The sequence below is a fragment of the Prosopis cineraria genome, unplaced genomic scaffold, assembly GCF_029017545.1.
Source record: "Prosopis cineraria cultivar Desert tree isolate PC_DT_omini unplaced genomic scaffold, ASM2901754v1 PC10, whole genome shotgun sequence".
Classification (NCBI taxonomy): Eukaryota; Viridiplantae; Streptophyta; class Magnoliopsida; order Fabales; family Fabaceae; genus Prosopis; species Prosopis cineraria.
The window spans coordinates 12311095-12320916 of NW_026555341.1; positions in this window are offsets into that span (position 1 = coordinate 12311095).

Below are 9822 nucleotides of genomic sequence, written 5' to 3' on the forward strand. Positions count from 1 at the left end.
ATTGTTTGGTAATGAGATACTATCAAGAGTTGGATGAGCATGTGAGGACCAGAAAAATTAGTTGAACTCAAACATGGTCTATTATAAATTAAGAGGGCACATAAAAATGAATAATCAAAAAGACAAATCTAAATATATTCACATTATAACCTGGCGCATTTTTCTCCATTGACCGGATGAACTAGATACTGATCCTAAATCTAGTCTGGTTACAAGAAAATTATTCTGAGGATTGATGAAGAACTCGTTGAACTGGTTTATTATTTTTAATTTTTATTTTAAAATTTTTAATTCATATTTATAACCAAAATGTATGCATATTTATATCTAATAAACATTGATAAATGGAAAAAAAATGAACAAAAAATGCAAGAAATATGTATATATTTTAAAGTTTCAAATTATAAATTTTAAAATAAGTGTATGTATTGAATTAAAATGATATAATATTGATGGATGTTACCTTTTTATTTTATATTATTTAGTTTATATTTAAAATTTAGTTTTATATTATATACAAATATTCCTTTTATTTTAAGAAAATTACATATAAGTCCTATGGAGCAGACTTATTTATCAATAAGTCCTGTTAAATTTGAAAACCACAGCTAGATCCCTTAAGACTTAAGTGTAATTTGAAATGAGGCTCTAAAGACAATAGTACCTCTATTAAATATATATTACATCAATCAAATAATTAATTTTCAACTACTTTATCAGCAATTTATAATTATAATTTTAACTTTTTATATATAACTTCAAATATTCAATAGTTAAACAATCATGTGCTATTAATAAAGTTTAATATTAATCATTTACAACTATTTTATTAGTAATTTACAACTATAATTTCAACTCTTTACAACTATAACTTTACATATTCAGTAGTAACAATTATAAAAAGTTGAAGTTATAGTTATAAAATACTGATGAAGTAGTATTAAATTATTTGACTGATGTAATATATATATATATATATATATAATAGGGGCATTATTATCTTTTTATCCTACTTTTAAATTACACTCAAGTTTCAAGGGACCTAGTTGTAATTTTTAAATTTTGTAAGATTTTTTTGTAAATTAGTTTGCTCCACGAGACCTATATATAATTTTTCCTTTATTTTAAACATATATATTTAAAATGTATCAATTTATTCATGATTAATTGAACTACAATTCAAATCACGATTCAATTGTTGAACCATGAACTAACAACTCATCTAGTTCAATAACCGATCTGGTTTTCATAACATTAGAATAGATCACAAATAGATTTTTGATAATTTTTTTAAAAAATGAGTTTGTTGATCTAGATAGTTTGAAACGAGAATTATAATTAATTAATTATAAATTAAAAGTTATATTTAAAATTAAAATTTCTTATTTTGAAATTAGAACTTTCAAATTTATAATTATTTAAACTGATATTTGTAACTCATTTTTAAAAAATTTATCAAGAACTAAATTATTATTAATTTTCTCTTTTTGAGCTTAATTTCATTACTTCAACAGAAAATGACTGGATAATGAGAGAATAAGCTAGAAAATTCAAATTTAATATTATTATATTTATTTTTAAATAAATTTTACATTAACATATGTAGAATTTAAACATTGATAGTTTTTAAATTGTCCCTTTTTCTAAAAAAAATTCTTATTCAAAGGTTTAGGGAGAATGGCAAGTAAGGATTTTGAAAGAACATTAATGCCAAATCAAAAATTTTAGTATTGAAATATGAAAGAAGAAATATTGAATTTGGGAACATTAGTGTTGAAAAAAAAATCCTAATCTGATATTATTATTCTTATGGGGTCCTTACTTGTCATTCTCCCAAAGATTTAAGTTAAAATCTTTAAGTGTGTGTTTGGTTTTCAATTTATATTTGATAAAAGTCTATTTGGAAGATCTAATTATTTGTTAGATTTGATAAAAGCACATTCCAAATATGATTGTATAATAAATTGAAACAATTTAAATCTCATTACATTAATGAGCATCAGAGTATATTTCAATATACTCTACAAAAAAAAAGTAAGAAGATTTTTCAATATGTTCAACATTCAAACCACAGCCATGAAAGTATCCCCCATTCCATTCAGCATATATATATTTATAAAAAAATCATAAAAAACATTAAGAGTATGTTTGGGAGTTTAAAATTGAATAGAAAGAAATAATCATTAATGGAATGGAGCAAAATAGAACAAAATTTTTCATTATTTGAGAGTTTTATGATAAGAAGGGATGATTTTATATAACCATTGTTTGGGAGTTATCGCAAAATGGATAGAATTGAATGGATTAAAACTTTTTTCTTCCAACATTATACTTATGACTAAATTTAAAGAAAATAATAATGCCCATTAAATAATTATAATATTTTTTCCAACAAAAAATAATAATAATACTTAAAATTAATGGTCAAACAAGATCCCTAAAAATGAAAAATAAAAAGAAAAAGCAAGTAACAGAGCTACTCAAACAAACACACATGTTGTATAAGAGGAAAACACAGCAGAGTTGTAGTGTTGAAAGGCGAGAGAGAGAGAGAGATATATGGTGGAAGGTAGGGCTGTATGTAACATTCTAAGTTTCTCAATTAATAATTATCAGTATTTTTAAGGGCAATATGGTCAATTTAGATAAATTATTGATTTAACGAGGTTTATGAAAAACTAATATAGTTTTTGGATCCTTGGACAGCCTTAGAAAAGGGCTAGGTCAATGTTTGAGCTGGCCATGGCACGAGAGGGAGTTTAAATTTTGGTGGGACTTTCTGTGTCATAACACTCCTGTCACGGCACACGTGCAAAATCTACACTTATCATATCGCGAATCAGACTCGAGAAACATAAGAGAAAAAGAAGGAACTCAAGAGCAACAATAAAGAGAGACTTGTGGCTGCTAGGGCTTGGTTCCAACGTGATTTTGGAGGCTTTTCAAGCTTCATATACATTAGGTAAGCCTTCCTTTCTTCTCCCTCTCCCTCATTATGTGAAAATCTAGACATTTAGGGCAATGGAGGCTTTGATTTTGGTTCCCTTATGTTTAGACCAAACCCATTGGATTATTTAAGGTTTTGGAGGGTCAAATCAAGCTTTTAACCTTAAGTTTATGAGTTTTATAGTCATTGAGAATTTTTGTTGAGGGTTTGGATGAACCCTAAGCATAATCTAAAGTTTTGAAATAATGTGGAAAATTGGCTAGTGAATTATAGGTTAGCCGGAGTGATAATTGATGATTGTCACCTGATTGTGTAGATTGAGCGTTGCTCGAGACATATCATGCTTATAGAACGTGTGAAGCAAACATTGAGCCACGGTAACCCTTTTGTGTGATAAAGAGTTGAGGTAACCATATAGTTTATTATGTTTATTAACTATTATAACTGTATAGAAGTAAATATAAAGTAATGAATTTGTGATTTAAGAATCTTGTGCATGATTTGATACTAAAAAATAATTTTAGCATGAATATATGTTTGTGAAATGGATTTTCAGAAAGTCATTGATTCCAATGGATATATATATATATATATATGATATGATATGAAAGTAAATGTTGTGAAAATGTAGATAAGCAGTGATAAATATAAAAAAGCATGATCATAGGGGGTGGAAGTTCACCCAAGATATGTGGGAATGTGTGTGTAAAGATATGTAAATGAAAAATTCATATAGTTGAACTGGCACTATGGGACATCCGGTGCAGCATTATATGGGACTGTTACCATGGGATATTCGGGTAGTCTAGCAACTCCCTAATACCTATTATGGTGTGGTTAGGAGTCAATGATGCCTTTATCACAAGTGCATAAAGAGAGGAAAAAGTAGTCCATAAGTGGCTTAGATTACCTTCAACCGGATATTTCTACCACCAAAAGTGTGCTCGGGTCAATAAGTAGTTGATCCAAGAGAGCCTATGGTTTTATGTTGGGGAACATTGAAGGTTCAATGGTTAGATAATCATACTAGTGTGTAATTGTATGGAATTGTTGTGAAAAGATGCATTTTTCTCATAAATCTGATATACTTGATATTACATTAGTTTTGATACTTTATCATGGTTATTTGTGGTAATAAGTATTTGATGAACTATATTAATTATTGAGATATTTATCTCACTCTGTGGTTATATTTTATAAGTGAGAGCTCCGATAGGGGCAAGAGAAAGGAAGGGGTAATTGAAGAGTGAAGAGCATTGTAGTATAGCTCTTCCCCTTTCTCTTTTAGGTTTGTAACAAATATTATCATTATATAATGCCAACTTAGTAATATGATATTATTTTAGTATCACATGTATGAATTTATAATAATTGTGCGTATCTTGGTCCAAGGTTGATGTTGTGAATTAAGTGTGTATGTGTTTAGCCAAGTTACATTTACAAGTGATGAATTGAAAGTAAATTATGTGCCAAAATGACCAAGTTAATATGTGTGCTAAATTCAATCCACCCTTTTGTGATATTGTTAGATGGGAGTTTGGTGGTCATTTTGAGTATGATTGCTATTTGTATGATATAAATAATTGTCATGTTATACGTGGTTCATTTAAGGTGGTCAAAGTGTTTCTAGAACTAATGGCATTTGGTATTGTGAGTTGGACACCTTTATGTGTGTTTTGAGGTGAAAACAAACCATTTTAAATTTAGGTGTCTATCTTTTAAAGGATGATTGTTTAAGTGTAAGACTAGTGCTATTAGCTAGAGGGCTTGAAGAGCTTCGTGTGGACACTTGAACTACCCAAATCTAACATCAGATGGTAAAACGGTGCGCTGCAGAAGTTTGGAGAGCTATTATGATAGCAATCTACTGTCATGACAATAAGTGTGCGCCACGGTACATAGTAGTTACGCCATGGCGTAAATGGCCTTCAAGGAACTCGTCCCTTTGTGCCATTTGCCGTGGTGGGTACAGCTTGTACTGCTATGGATGGGCCAGAATTATTGAAAAGTAGCTTGTTTTAGTCTAATTTGATGTAGTTTGATTTTTATGCTTCCGTAATTGTTCTTAATTGATTTTTAGCTATAGTTTGAGCTCAAACAATATTTTAAAAAGGGCTTTTTAAGATCCCGTTATTTCAACTTAATATCTTTTAAACCCTTATGTTGTGATAACTCCTCCTCCTAATTATCACAACAGCGTGTAAAAGTATTATCTTGGTAATTTCAAGTCGGACATTGCACTATACACTATGCTCAAATACCCATCAGCCAAAGTTTAAATTTTTTAAATCTCTTTCAAAATTTAAAATTTATTTTTAACTTATTATTATATAAAAAATAATCGGCAAATGTTGTTCATTTGAACCTTTAAAAAATTCTTTTGATTCTAATATTGGTTTTATGAAGAATATATTTTAAATAATAATAATAATAATAATATTTTTAAAGAAAACTTTTTTATATTTTTTAAAAAATACTTATAAAATATTTTAGGGTCAATCGAGTTAGCATGATGTTTGACTGTATATCGAGCTAGGCACCGAGCAGAGGTGATGCTCAACCCAACCTTACCCATGTGTAACCTTAACGAGAGGCAAGAGAGATGGCTGGAGAATAAAAATAACAGATGAGATTTTTTTTATTAGAATAGGAAGTTGGGGGTAATTTTATAAATGAGATAATTATATTATACCACTCTATCCTTGAACCCCCAGTGTGAGAAAAATTGAGTTATGAATAGCAAAGGAGGGCTTTAGCAGCCCTTCATTGCCATTCCATTACTTTTAAAAAAAAAAACTCATAAATAATGGCTTAGATTTTTTAGCCATCCCACCCAATTTCATTCCCCCCTAAAAAAAATTTTCCAAACATAGTGTAAAAGTGTAACTTCAATTTTAAAAATATTCAAACTGACATACATATATAGTCCTTTATAGTAATGTCAATTCAAACATAATTATTAATTATACTTTTATTCTATCTATATCTAATTGCTTTTCACCTAATCTCTACTAATAGGTATAGTATTAGTATTTTTTCCTCATTAACCATCATCTAAAAAAAATGATAGCTTCTATATATATCCAATTAATTCCACTCTTCAAAACCTACTTGCAACTTACTTTGGTTTTATAACTTTATATAACATAAGATTATATTCCCATGTTTTTGTAATTAATAAAAATGTAATAATTATTTTTAGTACATCTAAAACTTTTTTTTAAGTAAAATCTAATCTTTGACTTTAAAAGTAAATAAAAAAGATGTTAGTAATAAAGTTTAATACTACAATCTTTAATAAAATTTAATTTTCTAAAAATTTCCTTGAAATATAGTCTTTGAACTATTAACTCGCAATTTAGAAATATCGGATACGTATAAAATATTATTATTTTTAATTTAAAAGAAATAATATTTTGATAATTTACATTTATGTATCTAAGAAGTATTGTTGAGTATCGATACAGATACATGAAGTGATTTAAAGTATAAGTGCTTCATAGCCCATCAACATATGAAAATAGTGCAATATTGCCTTATCATTATCAAATGTTAATTTGTACTGTTAGTTGATAAAAAATTACAAATAAGTATTTTTATAAGAAAATTAATATAGATTAAGTTTCCAAAATTACAAATAAAATTCAAGAGACTAATGTTGTTTTTTACGTGTGTAAAAGATCTGAATACCATTTTTTTTCTAAAAAATGGTATTTTTATAAGTATTTTATAAAAAAATAGCACAGGAAGCTACACCATAATGTTAGAATCCAAAGCAACAGACACACATTGCGATAGGCTTGAGAAGACCACAAGATCAGATATCTGACACAGAGCCTCCTTGGCTAAGATATCAGCAACTATATTTGCCTCTCTACTACACCATGAGAGCATCACAGACCTATCTTTACTCCTCATATTTTAGATCTCTTCGATCAAGTCTCTATTTGGATAGCCACTAGTATCTTCCTTACACAGCACTGCCAAAACTTCTCTGCAATTAGTCTCAATTTCCACCTTAGTCCACATCATATCGCAAGCTCTCTTGAGAGCCCAAAGCACCCCCTAAAATTTCGCATTTAGACTAGAGCCAGTACCAATATGATACATGAAGCCACCTAAAAATTTTCTCATGTGATCTCTAGAAATTCCACCACATCCAGTGACACGTCCATCTATAACGCAAGCACCATTGATGTTAAACTTCATAGTCCTAAGTTCAGGAGCATACCACATACTCCGATCTTTCGTAATATTATTTGTCAACAGCTTCAGATTAGACTATTGATCACTGCCTGTGTCTGAGCAAGTATAGTTTGAACACCAAAGGCTTTTTGTTGAAACACCCTCAAATTTCTATTAATCCAGAGTTGCCTGTAATGAATAGCAAACCATACATCCCATTTAAAACCATTCACCAAGAATCTCTAAGATAAGTTTCAATCCATCCATTCTTCATGAGTCTCGAAAGAGAGAAATTTGGGTCTCCACTCCAAAGGCACCACTCTCTCCCAACATCCCTCTGCTAAGTAGCAATCACAGAGCATATACGTGATATCTTCCCTGTGATGCAAACATAAAGCACATGAGGTATCCGTTTGTAGTCCTCTGGCAGCACGAAACACGTTCGTCATAATCCTACAGCGATTGCATAACCACAAGAAAGTCTTATTTCTTTGAGGAATATGAGCCTTCCATAACTTCCTCCAAAAGCCTCTTCGAGTCGTATTACTGGTGGGGGACAAACCTATGTAAGTAGACCTAATAGTAAACTCACCATTATTATTCCATCTCCACCTTATTCCATCCTCTATCTCCACCTTATTCCATCCTCATCAGGTGAAATTCTCACGTAAATAATCTCTCTAACCACAGTCAATGGCAGAAAGTCTTCAAATTTATGTCTATTCCAGTTGCCCGAGGGATTAATGTATTTATCTATTGTCTCCTCACAAACTTCATCAGACAGTGGGTTAGTAACATAACTTAATAGTCCCTTATAGTGAGGTAGCCAACGATCTTTCTAAAATCTGATACAAGTGCCACAACCTAATTGCCATGCTATATCATTATTGGTGTCAAGCCATGCATCACAAAATCCTCTCCAAGCACTTGAAGCACATCGTCTAGTTTTAACAGTAAGTATCACATCGTCTCCACATTTATACTTCTCTCTCATAATTCTTACGCATAATGCATCCCTTCTTTTAATCAAACCCCATCCAAAGTTTTATCATGAATGCCTTTTTTTTGTCTATGAGCCTCCCTGAGACCCAAAGCACCATCTTCTTTCCTCTAACACATATCTCCCCAAGCTACTAAGTGCATTTTCCTTTCGTTATTCGTACTCTCCCATATGAATTGTTGATACTTTTTATTAATCTCGTGACATATTCTAAGAGGCAGAGGCGTAGATTGCATCATGTATGTTGGGATAGCAACAACCACTGAAGAAACTAGGGTATGTCTGGCTACCAAAGATAAAGAATTTACCTTTCAAGAAGAAAGATGAGTCTCCATATTGTTTAACACATGTTAATATGTAGCTTTTGTGACTTTCTTATGCAGCAAAGGTACACCTAAATACTTCTCCAGATCTGTCATAGATGTAAACCTCAAGAAATTACTTATCTCTGTAGCTTTACTTCACCCTGCATTCTCGAAGAAAAAGATCCTAAATTTATTGCTATTAACTTTTTCCCCTGATAAACTGTAAAATCATCAAGGCAAACTTTAATCATCCTAGCTTGATCCAAGCTAGCTTCAGCAAAAAATAAAAGATCATTCACAAAGAATAGATGAGATATAACAATCCCATTCCTTTTAAAGCAAAAAGGTAACTAGTTGCCATCCTCCACTTCACCTTAAATTAATGTCCTAACTTCTCCATAATCAACACAAACAAATAAGGAGATATTGGATCTCCTTGATTTAGCCCCCTATAGGTAAATTTCTCCCTTTTTCACCATTCCATAATACTTGTATAGAGCAGTAGAGAGACACACAACCACCAAATTCACAAATGCTTTAGGTATGTTCAATTCCTTAAGACATTGGATGATAAATCCCTATCTAGCTCGATCATAAGCTTTCTCAAGTCAATCTTCAAGGCCATAAAGCCTTTCTTTCTTGAAAATTTTTGAAAAGAATGAATAATTTCCTTAACAACAACAATATTGTCTGTACTTTGCCTTCCAGGGACAAAACTACACTGATTAAGGGCCACAACCTTAGGCATGATAGTTTTTAATCATGAGGCAAGGACTTTAGTCATACTTTCTAAATGACATTGCAAAGACTAATAGGACAGAAGTCTTTCAATTGATTCAAGATTCTCAATCTTCAGAATTAAAATAATATTCATATCATTAATTCTTCCTACCAAATTAGGATTTTCAAAAATCTGTTGTACCAGCTGAAAAATTATATTCCCCACCAATTCCCATTAATGTTGGAAAAATAAATGATTCAAACCATCAAGGCCCGAGGCTTTGGGAGGACCTATAGAAAACAAATTCTGTTTTACCTCTTGTAAAGTAATCTCCTCTCTCAATAAATCTAACTTCGCTTGTGAGATTGTAGGAATCTCCCTCCAAAAACAATATGATTAGGAGAAGGCGATGTCTCTGAATAGAGGCTTGTAAAATAGTCCGTACCTATTCCTTTCAAGCATTCTTTATCATAAATCCATTCATCATCTTCCCCTTTAAGAGCTTAATCTGCTTCCTTCTCTTGTGATTATTAGCCATAATATGAAAATACCTTATATTCTTGTCCCCTTAGGAATACTTGTTACACCTAGACCTTTGCAACCACATAATCTCTTCTTGCACTAACACTTCTTCCAATTTCAGCTCATAGAGTACTTTGTTCAT